We start from the raw sequence: 8434 nt of genomic DNA, 5'->3' as shown, positions 1-8434 counted from the left end.
AGAGCTGAAAGTAGCTGTTTCCGGCTAAAAAAACTGTCAAATTTTGAGACAGCGTTGCCAGATGTCAAATTTCGGATAATCGAATCCGCGGGCTTTTTAAATCTTTTGTTCGCACTATTCTCGAATTTATAATTTTGAGTCGAATATTTGGCTACCACGGCGGTCAAATAACGCACCAGATTTAGCCGTTTTTTCCACTTTTCAACGCTGAAATCTCGAGTAACTTAAGTAAATATTTACATACCAAAATAAGTAGGTATATAAAACATATCGATATCAATTATAATCGCACTAAAATAATCTAGCGGTTTTGGCTATCTTCTGATTGCTGTTTTTTTCGCACTTATGTATAATGTATATGGCAAGGAATGTTTGAGAAAATGATAAAAAACTGGAAAACGCTCCCACCACTTTACCATAATACTAGTTTTTAATGAACAATTCCACCAAGGGAATTACGGGTCTTATAGGTACGAGCTGCAATTGGTTAATATTGCACGTTCAGGCACGCGGGACTACCGGGAACGGCAAGCAAAACAGAAGGGTTATTTTCCCGAGCCAATAAACAAATAGAAAAAATGTTAAATCAACTGATATTGTTTTAAAGATGATAGTGAACTCTCCATATCCCACATTTGGATGTGTGTTACCTCTATATTTTTCTGATCTTATATCCTTGCAAAAAGGGTGTATTAATTTTGGTCAGAAGTATGCAACTCATAGAAGGAAGCAACTCGGACCACATAAAGTATGTACATATATTCTTGAGCAGCACGACGAGACGAGTTCCCTCCGTATTGATCAACGTGAACTCCTCCTAGACCGTTAGAGCTACAGAGTTGGCCTATTGGCTAATGCACGGCTTGTATTTCTCGGACTCAGGAGCTCAAAATATATTTACTCTTTTTCAACACTAATCGTATTGAGCAGTAATTATCGATAGCACTGTCAGTGTTGGATAATACTTAATGAGTTTATTTTCATCGAGTAGGCATTGCGAAATTCGCTCAAAAAGTGTATAAATACTGGGACAACTCGTGGGTTTGCTCATTCATTTACTTCCCTCTGCTGGGGCAACAACTGAATCGTATTGTTTCCTTATAAAACAAATTAAATTGTTCTTATTCTCACTAACACATTAATTAAAATGTGTGTACGTTATTACGATGTATTATATTTCTGTGTATTTTCCTTATTATTTAAATTTCCACTAAGAAGCATTAAAACATTAAAGAACCTACCTACAGAGTTAGTGCCGTTGAAACACGTTTTATCGTATTTTCCTTATTTCAAAAATTCAAAAATTACTAAAGGTCGTCTCGTCAAATTGTCCTTTGCAGCTTGGATAGTATTGAACAGTAAATTTTAAGTATCAATAAACAATGTCATTATTGGAAGTTCAATTTCGATTTCCATTCACAAGTGAAAAATCTCATTGCCTGGTTTATTTATTTGAAGTTTCAACTTTTACTTTACTGGACTTTGTATATTTTTATTTGATTGCAAAAAGGGTAGATATTGAAAGATTGTACTGTTTTTTTTTCGCAAACTTACTTTTTAGATGTTACGTAAGGTAGAACTTAGCCCCGGCTCTCTGGTTTTGTAATGATTTTGAATAGTTAAGACTTGATATATGTATGTATGTCTGTATGTGTGTTTGTACATATAGCCAGAAACAATGGCAGAGACATAGAGACACACAATGGACTATACCTCATCTATAGGTGGGTTGAGTAGGTTTATACTTATGTATATATAATGACACACTCCTCATTGTTACAAAAACAGGCAGACAGACCGACAGCCAGACAGCAAGACAGACAGACAGACATTCAGACAGAGTGTCAGACAGACAAAAAGAATGATAAATAAAAAGAACAAACAAATAAAACAAATAAACACGCAACATTTCAGTCTCAGACATAGGCACAGCCGCAGACCTGCATTAAATAAATATGTGCGTAATAAAAGGCAAATAAAATGGCACAGCAAAAAATAAGAAGAAAAAATGTACGTACTAAGAGCATGAGCAAACCAATTGGAGTGGCAATTTGTATAAATTTTATTGGTTTATTATTATCAACGTTCTCATTCTCGTTTTGCCGTTCCAACAATGTTGATATTATTTCCCAGCTATGGTTCAAATCGCCATCAAGGCCCTCATTCATTGATTACTGTATAAGAGAGAGAGGCGAATGCCCAACAGATTCCCAGCCGAACCGCCTTCTCTTCCCCACTCTACAACTCAATATACGACACATGTATGTATATACATATATGTATGTGTATAACATAATCAGTGGCCCCAATGGCCGATGAACTGCATCCTCTTATGGCAATTGCCAAGCTTCAAGATTTTATGCTCAAACGCACGTGTTGCCGTCAAATTTTTATTTGTTCTTGTCTTTACTTTTATTGTATCTAAATATCAAATAAACTAACATTGAAGTCCTTTGATCAAAATGTTTTTTAATGTTCATTTTCTTTGCCCTTTTTTCGCATAGATGTTTTTACATTCAAAACATTCAAGACTATAACTTGTATTATATTTATCCTATTCTATTGAAATTTCGAGATATGATGTTTTACATTGAAGACTACCTTAATACCCTTCTCAATGAAGATAATGCAATTCTTTCCCCAATTTTGACGACTAAGCTCAAAGTTCATATATTTAATGAGATTTATGTGTTTGAGAATCTCTGAAGTGTCTAGTTCACTTCTTATTCGTTTTGAACCGTTTTCTAAAACTTTCAGTTAAGTCATGCCTCAATCCCGATTTTCCAAATTTAACAGTGTCCGAAGCATTGGACTTCATAGGTTGTCTTTAGCCGGATTTTTCTTTGAGTTTCACCTTGTAGTCACCTTGTCAAAATTTTTTCCGAATGCATTGGTGACCTTTACAGAGATTACAGTAGCAATTAGAATATTTCAATAACCGTTGCGGAAAACCAACTCCTAGTTTTCCAATAAATTGTTTTTAGTCGCCAAGTTGGCTCCACAATGATTGCCCCAGATTGATGTGAACCGTTCATCAATTTGTGCCCTCGCTTAGGATTGTTCTGTGTCCAAAGCGTGAAAAGAAAGTAGTCGCCTAGTTCAACAGTTTCCTTATTGTTGAGAGTTTGGTCGCCTAAGTTGACCAAATCCTTGATGACGGTTTCACGAAGTCTTTTACTCTTTCAACTTGGAGCCGTAATTTTTGCAATTTTTATTTATATATAAATAGGCACTAGCACATAAACCAGTGGCTCAAGGTTGTCGCAACCAACACATAAATTGGGTGGACTTCGGAGTGAGATTACAAAGGTAGAAATGGGGGCCAAAGACACAGCGATGCACACCCGATGTAACTAAGATTGGTATCTGATCTTACTAAGAATAATGCATTTCTTTTATAGTAAAAAAAAGGGAGCTCACCAGTTAGTGTTAGGTCAGCAAAATACGTCTTTATTGATAATCGCTAACCATAGCAGCTTAATTAAGTATGTAGGTCTTTATTGTTACTGCTGACCATATCAGATCTACTTATGACTGATGAGCCATCGATATCTATAATCGGGTTACACACTTATTTTGACATACATTTTCATTTGTTCTATATTATAAATGTTATTTTATTTTATATAATCTAAACACCAACAAATGATATTTTTTATATTTTTTATATTATATATTTTTTTGGGTGTAGATTTCAGGAAGATTTAATCGATAAAGAGGTTAAGGGTGAAATCGGTCTTAGATATCGAGCAGTTTCAGGCTTAATACGCCGTTTATGGGTTAGGATATTATACTCACTTCCTCCCCTGAAGATTAACTAATAGTTTTTTAAAAGTCTATGGCTATACGAACTTCCTATGCAGATTAAGGATACATATTGCGTAGAGGGAAAGCCACCTACGTCGCTGCTCGAACTCGGAAGAACAGTATTTCTCCATATACGTACATATATATGTATGTATGTATGTAGGCTATATCTTTCGATTGTAGACGGTAGCAGAATACATCTTTCACTTCTCCCAACTTCCCATCTGTCTTTCTACCTTCCTTCCCCTTCTTTCTTCCTTCCTTTCCTTTTTTCTGTTTCTGTTTCTGTCTTGGGCCTGTTATCGTGTCGCCCTGTCTCTTGGATCGTTGGCGATCGTTGCTCCTCGTTTGTTGCGTTCATTGAACGCACTTTTCATTTTGAACGTTTCATTTGTTTGCCTCTTTCTCTTTTTTTTTTTGGATTTTGTGTTTTTTATGAAATTTTTGGTTGGTTTTTTTTTTTGTTTTTGTTTTTTTGGCCAGAGACGCACGCGCGTATGTACATATTCCCAGTCTCCAGATACGCGTGCATAATACAATAATAATTTCATTTCAGCGCAGCCAATGGCCCCAAAAGAGGCAGAGAAACTTGCTCAGACAACGACAACGACGACGATCCCAATCCCGATCAATGCACCTTTTGCCAAAGGTGCAACGCCTCGACAAATGTGTGTGTATTTGTGAGATGTCTGGGCATGCAATGACGCACGAAACGCGATCACGTTTGCATTTATTAAAAGATGGTTGAGAGACCAACCAGGGGTAGGGGTTTGAGGATGGTGGGTAGGCTGGGCCTTCGACTTTGGGGGGACGACTGTGTGGACAGTCAGTGGAACTGGGCCTATTACAGTGCAGTGCAGTGTAGTGCAGTGCCCCGCAGACAGATGTGGGTAATACAACAACAACAACAACAAACATTTATTTTGTTTTTTTTCTTTCTTTTTTGGTTTTTTGACCAATATGTGGCTAGTTGTGTATATAGTTTATATCTATTTTTAGACTGTCTGTGGTGGCGGTGGCGACGTCGATGTTTTGCCGGTGCGTCCCATCCTGTTGCAATATCCAGTTTTCCACTTTCGAGATTCGGTTCATTAACTGAACCCAACTTTGGTTGGAATGGTTTGGTTCTCTCTGGGGTTCGTTTTCGTTTCGTTTGGGTTTTTGTAATCAGATTTATGCATGAAGTTTGGTTTTTAGGTCCTGAGGACACAAACAAGAAAAAGGTGGACTTTGTGTATTACAGGTGAAGAAGCCTTTTACATGGTCATTTAAAGACAACTCCCACCCACACACACACACACACACTTAATATATGCGAACCAGTTTCGATTCCCCTCGTCATCAACTGCGGAAGCGTGGCGTATAAACAATATTCTTTTAGTTGCTTTCTTATGGCTCTTTTTTATTTTTTTTTGCGTCTCGTCTCGGCAGATTTCGCGAAAGGCAGACAAATTTATGAGCGTTAAGTGAAGGCCAATAAAATTCTTTTTGTCTGGACTTGTTTTTTTGTTTTTTTGTTTTTTTTACTTTAGTGGCTGGTTCAACTGTTGCTGCTGGCCAGTTTTATTTCCATTTTGCAACATCTTCAGATAGACAGAAGGAGAGGGAGGGAGATAGAGAGCCTAAGGCACATTAATTTTACTTCTCTGACGATGGTGTGGTGTCTTTGGGAGCTTAGAGCCAGAGATCGAGAGTGAATACCCAATGCATATAACTCCATATTGAAAAAAAACTCGAACAAATAGTTCCGGATATTTGTTAGCTAAACAAATTAAATAGAGTTCAACTCATGTGTAAACGAAACCAAGTTAAACTCTAACTCGTATTCAAAAATGTGAATTCTTTTCTCACTTGAAGTTATTTGCCACTTCCAAAAATAAAGGTTTTAAATTATTTATTAACAATTTTAAACTGATGTTAGAAGTTAATGCGAAAATTCCTGCTCTGAAAGAACTATTTTTAACGATAAAAACTGGCAAGCAAGTTCAATTTTATACCAAAATAGGATATTGCTTTAGGGAAAACGAGATATAAATTTAGAATTTAAAGGATATATATCAATTATTTGCTTCCTAGTAGGAAATGGTTCAAGCTATGCAAGAAAACTGACTTTTCAGGTTAGTGTTAAAATAGTTTTGTGGCCCTGTCATTAAATTAAAATAAGGTCAATTTGAAATAAGGATAAAACACCTCCGGAGGAGTTTGTGAGGGTATGATTGAGTTTTCAATAATGCCATTGTTGATAAATAAAATTGTATCTTAAATACCATTGAAGTTGCACAGGACAATTTGTGGAAAATAGCTTTAGTAATTTTAGAATTTTTGAAATAAGGAAAATACGATAAAACGTGTTTCAGCGGCAATTTCTTAGTGGAATTTTAAATAATAAGGAAAATACACAGAAATGTAATACATCGTAATAACGTACACACATTTTAAAAAATGTGTTAATGAGAATAAGAACAATTTAATTTGTCTTATAAGGAAACAATACGATTCAGTTGTTGCCCCAGCAGAGGGAAGTTGTTGAATGAGAAAACCCACGAGTTGTCCCAGTATTTATACACTTTTTGAGCGAATTTCGCAATGGCTACTCGATGAAAATAAACTCTTTAGTATTATCCAACACTGACTGTGCTATCGATAATTACTGCTCGATACGATTAGTGTTGAAAAAGAGTAAATATATATTGAATTGCTGAATCCGAGATATACAAGCCGTGCTGGAGCCAATATGCAAAATTTCAACTCTGTAGCTCTAACGGTCTAGGAGGAGTTCACGTTGATCAATACGGAGGGAACTCGTCTCGTCGTGCTGCTCAAGAATATATGTACATACTTTATGTGGTCCGAGTTGCTTCCTTCTATGAGTTGCACACTTCTGACCAAAATTAATACACCCTTTTTGCAAGGATATAAGATCAGAAAAATATAGAGGTAACACACATCCAAATGTGGTATATGGAGAGTTCACTATCATCTTTAAAACAATATCAGTTGATTTAACGTTCTTTCTATTTGTTTATTGGCTCGGGAAAATAACCCTGCTGTTTTGCTGGCCGTTCCTGGTAGTCCCGCGTGCCTGAACGTGCAATATTAACCAATTGCAGCACGTACCTATAAGACCCGTAATTCCATTGGTGGAATTGTTCATTACACACTAGTATTATGGTAAAGTGGTGGGAGCGTTTTCCAGTTTTTTATCATTTTCTTAAACATTCCTTGCCATATAAATTATACATAAGTGCGAAAAAAACAGCAATCAGAAGATAGCCAAAGCCGCCAGATTATTTTAGCGGGATTTTAATTGATATCGATATGTTTATTGAGGTGTCGAGAATATATCCTCACTAATGACACCAAAAAAAAAATGAAGTAAGTGAAATGGGTATACCATACACCAGGTGAAACAAATATTTCAAATTTCGAAAACCAAATGTATGTCTATTAAATTGTTTTAACATACATAAAAATATATCCTCGCCTATATATGTATACACTATAGGCGCTTGCAAGGGAAGAAGAAGCAGATCAACGACGCAGTTGCAAGCCAACAAGATAGTTGCAAGGGAAGAAGAAGCAGATCAACGACGCAGTTGCAAGGCAACAAGATAGTTGCAAGGAAGAGGCGACTGGAGAATATACACTGTGCAAGCAAATCTGGTGCGATGAGCGTGAAAGGCAGTTGTAGAGGAAGTAAAAGAGATAAGAAATCAATGAATTCCTAATCACAAAAAATTGATCCAGTCTGCTCCAAATTTCGATCATGATTATTTCAGAAATAAAACACATGAAGAAGGCTTAACGATGCTTGCCAAAATTATAGCCGCAGGAGAGTCAGAAAACCAGGCACTAGTAAGTCGGTCTCCGTTGAAGCAGGAGAGAACATTACAGAGATGTTTGAAGATAGCAAAGGAGAGTCGCGCGGGGATGCGACCTCTAGTAATGAGAACGCTAATGTTAACCAGGAGATATTTTTGGATAGAGCCCAACAGCTCCAGGAATATTTGGATAGAGTAGTCAAAGATTTACGCACTTTAGACAATTCAACAGCCAATGAGACATGCATAGTATATGTTAATAAGATCAATTATTTATGGGAGAAAGTTCAGGCGTGCCAGGTATTGACAAATAATGCAAGATCTAAGAATACTACGGATGACTTAGAATTCGATGTCCAGAATTCACTATCAGTCAGAGTGAGAATGTAACCGTAAGAACCGAAGTACCAGTGTTGTCAAAGATCCAGGTACCCACATTTTCTGCAGAGACTAAAGAATGGGACCTGTTTGTGGAGTTATTTACGGAACTAATTGAAAAAAGAGAAGATTTAAGTTTTGCTCCTAAGTTTAATTATTTAAAATCCGCGTTAAAGGGCGAAGTAAGGAGCATGGTAGCTCATCTATTGTCAGGTTCAGCTGACAATTATAGTGCCGCTTGGGAACTGTTAACCAAGCGGTATGAAAATAATCGGAGGTTATTTTCCGAGCAATTATATCGGATCGGTGATTTACCGATGATCAACAATGAATCCGCAAAGAGTGTAAAAGGAGTGATTGACATAATACACTTAATTAAAATTAAAGCAAACTTGTCCGATGAAGTTGACGTGATATTCGCTCAACAC

This window comes from Drosophila tropicalis, unplaced genomic scaffold (genome assembly GCF_018151085.1).
Source record: "Drosophila tropicalis isolate 14030-0801.00 unplaced genomic scaffold, ASM1815108v1 contig_1190, whole genome shotgun sequence".
NCBI lineage: Eukaryota > Metazoa > Arthropoda > Insecta > Diptera > Drosophilidae > Drosophila > Drosophila tropicalis.
The sequence above is the reverse complement of the archived record's forward strand: the minus strand, read 5'-3'. Positions refer to the sequence as shown.